Below are 12444 nucleotides of genomic sequence, written 5' to 3'. Positions count from 1 at the left end.
CTGGAAAACCCCATGGATGGAGGAGCCTGGTGGGCTGCAGTCCATGGGGTCGCTACGAGTCGGACACGATTGAGCGACTTCCCTTTCACTTTTCACTTTCATGCACTGGAGAAGGAAATGGCACCCCACTCCAGTGTTCTTGCCTGGAGAATCCCAGGGACGAGGGAGCTGGTGGGCTGCCGTCTATGGGGTCGCACAGAGTCGGACACGACTGAAGCGACTCAGCAGCAGCAGCAGCAGCAGCAGCAGCCAGGAGTTTTTTGATGGACAGGGAGGCCTGGGGTGCTGCAGTCCATGGGGTCGCAAACAGTCGGACAAGACTGAGCAACTGAACTGATAAGATGAAAAATAAACCTATCTGTCACACTTCTGGGCAGGATTACATGAGGGTCTGATCACACTGTAGGTGTTTCATAAAGCTTTCAGATTATGGATCACTGTTTTCTTACTTAATACTAGAAAAATCTTGTGGTCCTTTACATTTTGTAAGTTATTAAAGAGCAGCCTTGTGAACAGGGTGTTTCACTTTTTTCAATGAGCTGCTTTTATCAACAGAATCTCTTATTTTCTTTACTTACTATGACCTCTCTCATTTCTCTTGAAATTTCTTTCTGTCATACGGAACAAGGGCTTTGAAGGTAGTGACGGCTTTCTAAAAGTGAAAATCAGTCAGTCGTGTCCAATTCTTTGCGACCCCATGGACTATACAGTCCGTGGGATTCTCCAGGCCAGAATACTGGAGTGGGTTGCCTTGCCCTTCTCCAGGGGATCTTCCCAACCCAGGAATCAAACCAGGTCTCCCGCACTGCATTCTTTTACCAACTGAACCACAAGGGAAGCTTAACACCTTTCTAAAGTCTCTTAGTAACCACTAGCCTTGCATGCTTTTGCTTAGTATTTCCATTTCTTGAAATTTATTCTTATTTTATGTTACTTACATCAAGATTGAAAATTCAGTTGCCTTAAATTTTTACCCCAGAGTGTAACTCCAGTTAGCCTATGGAAATGTATAACTCAGAACAGAACTTAAGAGTTGCAGTATCTGATAGCCCAGATTATCCCAAGAATACTATTGGATTTGATATAAAAACAATAAAACAAAATAATTTGACTTGGGAAGAGATAATTAAGTTTTCTCAGAGAGAACTCATTTATAAAAAATACTGGAACTTCTTTGGTGGTCCAGTGGCTAAAACCCCTTGCTCCCAATGCAGGGAGCTTAAGTTCGATCCCTGGTCAGGGAACTAGATCCCACATGCTCCAACTATAGCTCCCATGTGCCAAAACTAAGGTCTGACGCAGCCACAAATAGAAACATTTTCAAAATACTTAGCTGCTTTTACACTGTAATTAACTAGTTTACCAACTACATTAGCAAGGCTCTGCTCAAACTTTAAGGTCAATTGAAGAGGGTAGTACTACTGATAGACCTAAAATCATTCTGAAATGAATTAGAAAAGAAGCTAGCATCTGCTAACACCTAAATTAAAATACTGGTACCTCGCAACAAAAATGTACGGTATAGCATTTTCCAGTTTAAAGTAACTCATCGATAGTTTCGGCACTGAACTCTTCTTTGACAATGTTTTTGCGTTACCTGTTTTCACAGAAATCCTGCTCAGCCACAGCTGCTTTGCTTAGTCCTCGTTTTGAAAAGCTGAAAGGGGCAAAACAAGGAAACTATGCACTTCTATTTGAAAACAAAACAACTGCACTACCAGTCTTCCCTGAGCTTCACTACATTTTCCATGCTTTATTTTTTACCTTTTGGCTGCACCCCATGGCATGAAGAATCTTAGTTCCCTGACCAGGGACTGAACCCATACACCCTGCAGTCGATGAGTGGAGTCTTAAGCACTGGACCACCAGCGAAGTCCCTCCATCTTTTAAAAAGGACAAAAACTTCTAAGCAATGATTAGCATTTTGGTACCTGAATTAAAATCAGATAATTGTCTTTGGATTTTTCACTTTTGCAATTTGAAAATAAGCTTATCTTAGTTCTCTGAAATATTATTGATCTGAAGTTCTTATCATGATTATAAAGATTCCAAGAGAACAAGGCTCAAGATTCTTTTTCCATATAATAATCAAGGAATTCATGTAATTGTCTTTTTTAGATATGAATTTAAATGGCCCTCATCCACCTCTTTTCCAACCAAAATGATTCTCTAATGAAAATCTATTTCAAAAACTACCTATTTAAAAAGCTTTTCAAAAAGCTTTCAACATCAAAATAGTCAAGTACTCTTGGAAAACCTTTCTAAAATATTTTTTTGACTACTGTCAATCTCCCACAAATTATTTTCCTTAAAGATCTATGGTTAGTAATTACTTTTTACACCAACTGTGATACAATATAGTCTGGAACAGTATAATTTTAATGGCAAAACTGTAGGCAAATTTAAGACAGTACATATTCCATTGCTTTTCATATATAATTATGGCATTTTTATACAGATTTTCAGGGCATGTTTCTTAGAATGCCTACACAGGTGATATATTTTATTACCTTTGAACACTGATCTGCTCAACTTAAAAATATGTAATCACTATGCTCACAAAATGTTCTTATCTGTGAAGACTTTATAGCTTAAAAGGTATTAACTAGTGTGGAATCATTTATCTAGCAGCTTTACCAAACTTTCATTAGCCTAGAAATCATTTTATTGACTGCTATTCATTAGTTACATTTTTTTCTTCCAGTTTTATTGCGAGATAATTGTCAAAAAAACACTGTATAAATTTAAGGTAGACAGACAATGATTTACCTACATATGCCTTTGACTGTGTGGATCACAATAAACTGTGGAAAATTCTGAAAGAGATGGGAATACCAGACAACATGACCTGCCTCTTGAGAAACCTGTATGCAGGTCAGGAAGCAACAGTTAGAACTGGACATGGAACAACAGACTGGTTCCAAATAGGAAAAGGAGTACATCAAGGCTGTATATTGTCTTCCTGCTTATTTAACTTCTATGCAGAGTACATCATGAGAAACACTGGGCTGGAGGAAGCACAGGCTAGAATCAAGACGGCCGGGAGAAATATAACCTCAGATATGCAGATGACATCACCCTTATGGCAGAAAGTGAAGAGGAGCTAACGAGCCTCTTGATAAAAGTGAAAAAGGAGAGTGAAAAAGTTGGCTTAAAGCTCAACATTCAGAAAACGAAGATCATGGCATCTGGTCCCATCACATCATGGGAAATAGATGGGGAAACAGTGGAAACAATGATGGGCTTTATTTTTCTGGGCTCCAAAATCGCTGCAGGTGGTGACTGCAGCCATGAAATTAAAAGACACTTACACAGCATATTGAAAATTAGAGACATTACTTTGTCAACAAAGGTCAGTTTAGTCAAGGCTATGGTTTTTTCAGTGGTTATGGATGTGAGAGTTGGACTGTAAAGAAAGCTGAGTGCAAAAGAACTGATGCTTTTGAACTGTGGTGTTGAAAGACTCTTGAGAGTCCCTTGGACTGCAAGGAGATCCAACCAGTCCATCCTAAAGGATATTAGTCCTGAGGGTTCACTGGAAGGACTGATGTTGAAGCTAAAACTCCAAGACTTTGGCCACCTGATGCAAAGAGCTGATTCGTTTGAAAAGACCCTGATGCTGGGAAAGATTGAGGCAGGAGGAGAAGGGGACGACAGAGGATGAGATGATTGGATGGCATCTCAGACTCAATGGACATGGGTTTGGGTGGACTCCAAGAGTTGGTGACAGACAGGGAGGCCTGGCGTGCTGTGGTTCATGGAGTCGCAAAGAGTCTGACATGACTGAGCAACTGAATTGAACTGAACATACATTATGAAAACACCAAGTGAATATCCATCATCTCATATAGACAGAAAATTAAAGAAACAAAAAAAATTTTGTGATGAGAGCTCTCAGGATTTACTCACTTCACAACTTTCATAAGTAACATATGATGTGTATGTGTGTGTGTGTGTGTGTGCTCAGTCGTGTCTGATTTCTTTGCCCACCAGGCTCCTCTGCCCATGGGGATTCTCCAGGCAAGAATACTGGAGTGGGTTGCCATGCCTTCCTTCAGGCAATCTTCCCAACTCAGGGATCCAACCCGCGTCTCCTGCACTGCAGGCAGATTCTGTACCACTGAGCCACCTGGGAAGCCCCATAGCATACACCAGAGTTAGTCGCATTTATCATGTTGTATATTACATCCCTAGTTCCTTTTTAAGTCTTTCCGGGGGATCTGCACTGTGCTGAATGTGGGATCCTAGTTTTTTAAAACTTTTTGGTGTACCTCCAAGCATGTGGGATCTTAGATCCCTGGACGGAATAGAACCTGGGCCCCCTGCAGTGGAAGGGCGGGCAGTCTGAACTGCTGGCCAGCCAGGGAAGTCCACATCCCTGGTTCTAATAGCAACCATCCTCCCCTTGCCTCCCTGTTTGCCTTTCCATCTCTCCCATCCCCGCCCCTTGACACCATGTCATAATCGTTCTCTTTTATAGGCAGTTTTATATCACCACTACAATTTCAAGAATGCTGTGAAGAAAAACTTCGTAGGTTGATTTTTTAAATTGTTCCCTCTCGAGTGATCTGCAAAAGAGAAGTAAATGCTACCAGTTTTGATTAAGTATTTTATTTAGGCAGTTTTGAAATATATACTGTTCTTCCACATTTATAGATTGGTGATTTTATAATTTATTTCACTTAAATAGAACTGAATTGGTCACTTCAACAAGATCATTTTCGGCTTTTCTTGGCCACGCTGGATGCAGGACACAGGATCTTAGTTCCTAACAAGGTCATTCTTCAATAACAACATAGTAATACTTGACTCTTTTCAAAGTAAAATGGAATCTGTTACATAAATTTATTATGCTTTTGAGTATTAAAAAAGGATTTATTCAAATACTTTCTTCTATCTTTCCCTGCACTTAGAATTCTTCAACGACTGTGGCTATGTCATGCTCCTTTGTCAATTCAGAGCCTCATACAGTGCCTGTAACTTAAGCGCTTCTGTAACTGTCAGCTGAGTCACTGACACAACAACCAGGTGGTGGGGAACCACCATGTCTCCATCATCTCTAAGAATAAGAAAGGTTTGTTTTTTGTTCTTTTTTTTTTTAAAAAAAAGGTGAGTGACTTAAATTTAAAAGGATAATAAACAGAAAACAGAATAAAGGAGCTGCAAAATATTCAATAATAAAAATCTAATTAGATCAGTATAAATTTTTCCAGTGGGGAAGAAAAGACTGGAAAAAAGATGGATTGGTGGGGAGGGATAAATGAGTTTGGGATTAACAGATTCATGCTACTATACATAACATAAACAACAAGGACCTACTACATATCACAGGGAACTATACTCAATATCTTGTAAAACCTATAAAGGAAAACATCTGAAAAAGAAAAAAATACATGCACACACACACACAGATACAATTAAATCAGCTTGCTCTACACTCGACACGAAACACTAAATCAACTATACCTCAATTAAAAAAAACACACACATTTTTTTAAAAAAAGCAAAGTGGACTCTGGCTGCAATGCTTATAGAGTCAGGAAAAGATAGGAAGGTCAAAAGGAAGCTACTATTGTAGAGAAAAGAAGGATTGGGAGCCAGAGCATAGTAACAACAGTGATAAAGGAAAGAAACGAATATGGATTACCTTTGTGCTTTAGGTACCTCTATCAAGAAAAATTCTTGGACTCCCTTGGTGGCCCAGTGGATAAGAATCTGCCTGCCAATACAGCAGCGATAGTTTAATCCCTGGCCCAGGAAGATTCCACAAGCTGAGGAGCAACTAAGTCCAGGAACCACAACTACTGAGCCTGCGTGCTGCAACTACCGACGCCTGTACACCCCAGAGCCTGTGCTCCACAAGAGAAGCCACCCAAGGAGAAGCCCAAGCACTGTACTCGAGAGCAGCCCCTGCTCACCTAGAAAAAGCCTGTGTGCAGCACCCAACACAGCCAAGAGTTAGTTAATTAAAAAGAAAATCCCCTTCAGGTTGGATGGGTTTAAACAAGCATTGGCATCTTGCACCAAATGGGCATTTAATAAATTTAACCAATGAATCAATGGAAACCAAAGCTTAGTATGGGTAATATTAAAGAAAGTTGGGCTTCCCTGGCAGCTCAGCTGGTAAAGAACCCACCTGCAATGCAGGAGACCCTGGTTCGATTCCCAGATCAAGAAGATCCCCTGGAGAAAGGACAGGCTACCCACTCCAGCATTCATGGGCTTTCCTGGTGGCTCAGATGGTAAACATCCATCTGCAATGCGGGAGACCTGGTTCGATCCCTGGGTTGGGAAGATCCCCTGGAGGAGGGCAAGGCAACCCATTCCAGTATTCTTACCTGGAGAATCCCATGGACAGAGGAGCCTGGTGGGCTACAGTCCATGGGGTCGCAGAGAGTTGGACACAACTGAGCAACTAAGCACAGCACAGCTGCTCTAAGTAAACCATCGACAAGGTACAACATATCACTCTAGTTACAAAGTCCATCCAGCTGCAAGGGAAAGGGGATCCTGTCTACTTCTGATCACTGAGTGAGTGGGTGAGAGAAGTCGCTCAGTCGTGTCCGACTCTTTGCGACCCCATGAACTATAGCCCACCAGGCTCCTCCCCCATGGGATTCTCCAAGTAAGAGTACTGGAGTGGGCTGCCATGTCCTTCTCCAGGGGATCTTCCTGACTCAGGGATCTAACTCGGGTCTCCTGCATTCCAGGCAGACACTTTAACCTCTGAGCCACCAGGGAAGCTCTGATCACTGAAGTTAAATGTACCTCTAGACAAGATTATCACTGAGATTAAATGTAACTACAATAAACTGAAAGATTCTGAGGGAGATGGGAATACCAGACCACCTGACCTGCCTCTTGAGAAATCTGTATGCAGGTCAGGAAGCCACAGTTAGAACTGGACATGGAACAACAGACTGGTTCCAAACAGGAAAAGGAGTACGTCAAGGCTGTATATTGTCACCCTGCTTATTTAACTTCTATGCAGAGTACATCATGAGAAATGCTGGACTGGAAGAAACACAAGCTGGAATCAAGATTGCCGGGAGAAATATCAATAACCTCAGATGTGCAGATGACACCACTCTTATGGCAGAAAGCAAAGAGGAACTAAAAAGCTTCTTGATGAAAGTGAAAGAGGAGAGTGAAAAAGTTGGCTTAAAGCTCAACATTCAGAAAATGAAGATCATGGCATCCGGTCCCATCACTTCATGGCAAATAGATGGGGAAACAGTGGAAACAGTGTCAGACTATTTTTGGGGGCTCCAAAAGCACTGCAGAATGTGACTGCAGCCGTGAAATTAAGACACTTACTCTCTGGAAGAAAAGTTATGAGCAACCTAGATAGCATATTCAAAAGCAAAGATACTGCTTTGCCGACTAAGGTCTGTCTAGTCAAGGCTATGGTTTTTCCTGTGGTCATCTATGGATGTGAGAGTTGGACTGTGAAGAAGGCTGAGTGCCAAAGAATTGATGCTTTTGAACTGTGGTGTTGGAGAAGACTCTTGAGAGTCCCTTGGACTGCAAGGAGATCCAACCAGTCCATTCTGAAGGAGATCAGCCCTGGGATTTCTTTGGAAGGAATGATGCTAAAGTTGAAACTCCAGTACTTTGGCCACCTCATGGGAAGAGTTGACTCATTGGAAAAGACTCTGATGCTGGGAGGGATTGGGGGCAGGAGGAGAAGGGGATGACAGAGGATGAGATGGCTGGATGGTATCACGGACTCGATGGACATGACTCTGAGCGAACTCCGGGAGTTGGTGATGGACAGGGAGGCCTGGCGTGCTGCGATTCATGGGGTCACAAAGAGTCGGACACAACTGAGCGACTGAACTGAACTAGACAAGATTTTAGAGTCATGTCTGAGAGAAGTCTGTGAACGTAGAAAAAGCAGCAACTGACCTAGGTGACTGGAAACCATTATAGTTTCACTAAGAACAAGCAATGTCAGATTAATACTCTTTTTTTTTTCTAACATTTATTGAACAGATAGGATTTTTAAAGATGAAGGATATGAAATTATTTGGGTTTTAGGAAGGCAAGTGTTAAAGTCCCTTATAAATTCCTTGTGAAAACCTGGAAATATCTGAGATAGATAATGATAGATTAGTTTCATTTCTAATTGGCTGAACATCTTAAACCAAAGAATTAATTTTTTTCAAATCAACCCTCGGGTCTCTAGCAGGACAAGAATGTTCTTAGACCCACCTCGTCAACACTTTAATAAAATGCATACTTATCAAAATTATAGTTTATCAAATGTATGGAAAAACAATAAGCTTTTTTACTGAATGAGAAAATTAAGACTTTTTTTTTAAGAGTAAACATACTGGAACCAATCTGACAAGATAAAATTTAACTGGGATAGGTATGAAGTCCTACCAAAACATTCTATTAAAGAACTTGGAGAGCATGGACAAAACTCAAATTTCAGCTGATGACAAAATCAACAATGGATAACGCACACAGCACTTAAATGGCAGGGACCATTCTAAATGCTTAACACATATGTACTAACGTATTCTTTAAAACAACCCTATCATAAACTTCATTTTACAGATGAGAAAACTGAGGCCCTGGGTGTTTATATAATTTACCCAGCTGATATAGAGCCAGGATTTAAATCCAGGCAGGCTAGCTCCAGAATTCATTTCCTTAGACAGGACATTATCATAAATTAACAGTGCAATGTGGCTGCCAAAGAAGCAGGACTACTCTTAAAGTATGTGCTTTAAAATCATAGTGATGACTTCTGGTTCTCTCCACAGGTTAATATCTAATTAAAGGTATTACACTGCTAAGAAGGGTATGGACCAACTGACACAAACCCACAAATAAGCCATCAGTATTGCAAAGAGGTGCAAATCAAAACAAGAAATTCACTAGAGGAAGTTAAAGACTGAGAATATTTTGTCCAGAGAAGAAAAGAATCAGGAAAACATAGGAAGTGTCTTTGAATATTTGAAAACTCACAGAAGAGACAGAACTAGAACCAGTGAAGAGAGAACTTTAAGTTCAATAAAAGAAATCATTTCTTAGAAGTTAAAGTTGTCCAAATATCTTTACCTCAGAACCTATGAACCTTCTCTCCAGAAAATATCCAAATACATATAATTTTGTATAAAGTTTTCAAGGGCTTACAAATCTACTTTTAAATCTATTTATGTCCTATCCCTAGAATCATATACCCCAGATTAAAATGGAAAGAATTCAAGTATAAGAGGTAAATATATTTAATCTAGAAAATTCATCACAACTTCAAATTCTATGATTCAAAACTCTGAACTCTATGCTTTCTAGTTTCTTCTAAGATACATTGCAATAAGAGCTTAAAATATGGTGCTGAGTTCAGAAAAAAAGTGAAATCGTTTGCCAAGAGACAATGTAAACTGACTACAAGATCTATCAGTAATAATGGCTTATTACTTAATCTTTAAAAGAAACATACCTAAGTTTAAAGATAAAAAAATAAGATACTAAGGTACTACTCATATCTAATATTTAATGCCCAAATTACAAAGTGCCTCCTTCTACTTTCAAGCCTTAATCTTTTCATCTTTCAGTGCCAGTTAACTGTTAAGGTTGACAAACTAAGAAAACAAAGGACTAGAAGTTAGAATACCAGGTTCTAACCTATGCCATGAACTTAATTTGGGCTTAATCTGTTTTTTACCATACTCTACTCTTTGAATCCTTCAGGTTGTGTTTCAGTGAATAATTTTCATCCACAAACACTTTCCACATTAAGGATAAATCGATCTGTACATCCAATTTCAAGCTGCATTGAGAGGACATAGCTCAGACAGTTAAGAATTTTGGCTGCAAGGAAAAAAACTTGAAAGTGCCAGCTGGCCGTCACCATTGCCAAGAGTTGGTGGGAAAGGTACATGATCACAAAATGGTAACATTAAGTATGACACACTTGAAAATTCTGTTTTCTCTCCTAATTAACCAACCACACATAATGAGAACTCAAAAACAAGAGTTTAGTAAGTCTTGGGCCTTTATTAAATATAAGCACCATACTGCTGAAACTGCAACTGTACTGCCAGGACAGGGCTACAGACACCATGTCTGCCATGAGACTAGGCTCTAGTTCCAGGCACAAGATGTTCTAATAAATAACATGCAGCAAGCGCCAGCGCACAAGTGTGATAGAATCTGGGGTCTAGACATTTGATTTTTCTCCCAGTGCTACTTAAGAATGGCCGCGGCCATTAAAGATTTATTACAGTAACAGGATAGCGATAAAACTTTAGCTAAATGGCAGGCCAACCAATGAAATGGAAAAGCAACATGCAATAACAGATCAACTAAATTAGTTTCTATTTAATTTTGTACAGTAGGCTCATGATTACACTGCATAAAGAACAGATGAATAACCTAAACTGTATCTATTAGGTAAAGATGATTTCAAGCCATTATGAGAAAAGTGGCCCAGAAAAAAAAATCAGGCTATAGAACTCAAGTGGAAAAAACACACAAAGATTTGGGAGAGAAAGGGGAAGGAAGGGAATGAGCTACTGACTTACTAAAAAGAGAGCAAAGAAGTGGGACAGGGAGTCTGAGCCCTCTGAGACAAAATGAGGAAGAAAAAGAATTCAAAGGCTCAAAGGGAGCTTTAGCAGTGAATACGGAAAGGGATGAAACTGTCTCAACAGGAAAAAACAAAAACAATAGGGGGAACTTTTCTAAACCATCATTCAGGGTGGTCAATTCAATGCCTAACTCATGCAGGGCAGGGCACTTCGTAGGACGCGAACTTCGTTCCAAATAGTTCCACCAATTACTCCATTTCCTCCTGGCACCACCCCCAATAGAGGGTTACTATTACAGATGAAGAAACTGAACCACACAACGCCCGGGAACACAAGCTGGTACCAGAGACTGGGAGTTCATCTTAGCTGCACTTCTCCCTGCGAGATCCTACAAAAATCTTACACTTTTCTATGGAAAGGAACCTTAAATCTATGGAATTTCTCAGAGTCTGGGCCCAAAAGTGATCCCCTACTTTAGAGGAAAGTTCCCCTGTGGAGGTTGCAAGGCTCTTCCAAGCGCACGAGGCTTTGGAACTCTGAAATACACCTGGTAGAGACAGATGGAGGCATGTGGGTCATGAAAGGAGAAGTCGGAAAAGTCAGACTTAGAAGCCATTCTTCTGCCCTAAAGATACCGAAAAAGTAGAAAGCAGCCCTTCCTCTCTTCCAGCAGGCGTGACTCAAGGACAGTGCCTCCCCGCAATTTGCTGTGTGTTGGGGGTGGGGGGTAGTCTCGGGTTTCCCACTCCCTTCCCCAGGCACTCAAGGGTTACTCGGCCGGGCCTGGAAGATTGCGTGGGAATAAACAGATGGGACCCAGAGTGACCAGGGGGCCCGGAGGGGCAGGGAGGGAAACCTGCCCAAGAACACGCCGGGCCGGGTACAGAGGCCCGCCGCACGGAGCCCGCGCCCGCGCCCTGGACCTTACCACCGCTTGGCTGCAGGGGACAAGGCGGCCGCGCAGGACTGTTCTTCGAGCTTGGAGCGCGTCTTCAGGCCCCTCTGCTACAGTGGCGCCCGCGCTTGGCGGCGCCCGGGTCCCAGGCGGACTCACACTCGGGGAAGGGTGGGCGATCCGCGGCCTGCCTAGTAGAGGCCCTGGAGTTCTAAGCCCCGGGACGCCGACCGCGCGCGCGCGCCTTCGAGCCTGCCCAAGGAGGAAGGGTTAGGGCGCGCCTCGAGAACCGAGCAGCGGCAGCGGCTGCAGCTGAAATCTTCGGCGGCTCCGTCCGCCCTCGCCCGGCCTAGCCGCGGCCCCGCTTCCCCCGCGCAAGCTTTGGCGGCGGAGCAGCACGGTGAGCGCCGATTGGCCCTCTGGGTGAATGACGTACGGCGCCTCTCCTCACGGATTGGCCAGGCTGGCGGTGCGTGCACGGAGTAAACAAACCCCGCCTCCAGGCTTCCCAAAGAGAGGAGGGGGCCCCCGAGGTGGAGGAGCGGGGTCTCAAGCACTCTGCGGGGTACCCGGATAATCCACTGGAGGTTCTCAGTGGATCGCCTACAACGGTCCTGCCGCGTGCTTCCCAGCCGCCTCCGGAGCAGGCTACAGGCCTGAGGCCTAAAATTATAGCCACACCCTCTCCCCCTTCCCCCGGCCTGGGTGGGAATCTTGACTTTTCCATCCGCCCCCATCCCCCCGGCCCCTTGCAAGAAAACCCCGATCTTTCTTAGAAAAAGGAAAACGGGCGTCCCTAGTTCCCAGGCACATCTCGGTTCCCAGTCATTTGATCAGTCACCTCTGGGGGAGCAGCCTAGAGGGGCAAGGGGACGAGTGATGAGGCCACGTGTGGGGCCAAGTTTGCAGTACCCTGTAAATTATTCAGACAGTGGGTTAAAGACTGCTAGGGTGTGAGATTTTCAACAACCCGGCAAGTAAGATCCAAACCTGACCAGGTCATCA

The 12444-nt window shown here is 42.7% G+C and overlaps 1 protein-coding gene across 8 annotated transcripts in view; it reads right to left on the bottom strand.

Moving 5' to 3' along the window:
- Window positions 1-11822, bottom strand: part of TFDP2 (transcription factor Dp-2) — a 203486-nt gene extending 191664 nt beyond the window's left edge. For 7 of the 8 annotated variants that reach the window (XM_042236073.1, XM_042236079.1, XM_060395006.1 and 4 more), the window contains exon 1: window positions 11473-11822. The gene's annotated coding sequence lies outside the window, so the exon portion shown is untranslated. Of the gene's footprint in view, window positions 1-1597; window positions 1658-11472 lie in introns of all 8 variants that reach the window. The other variant, XM_060394981.1, reaches the window with a different exon arrangement.
- Between the last annotated feature and the right edge of the window lie 622 nt (window positions 11823-12444).

This window comes from Ovis aries, chromosome 1, assembly GCF_016772045.2.
Source record: "Ovis aries strain OAR_USU_Benz2616 breed Rambouillet chromosome 1, ARS-UI_Ramb_v3.0, whole genome shotgun sequence".
NCBI classification, from domain to species: Eukaryota; Metazoa; Chordata; class Mammalia; order Artiodactyla; family Bovidae; genus Ovis; species Ovis aries.
The sequence above is the reverse complement of the archived record's forward strand: the minus strand, read 5'-3'. Positions and strand labels throughout refer to the sequence as shown.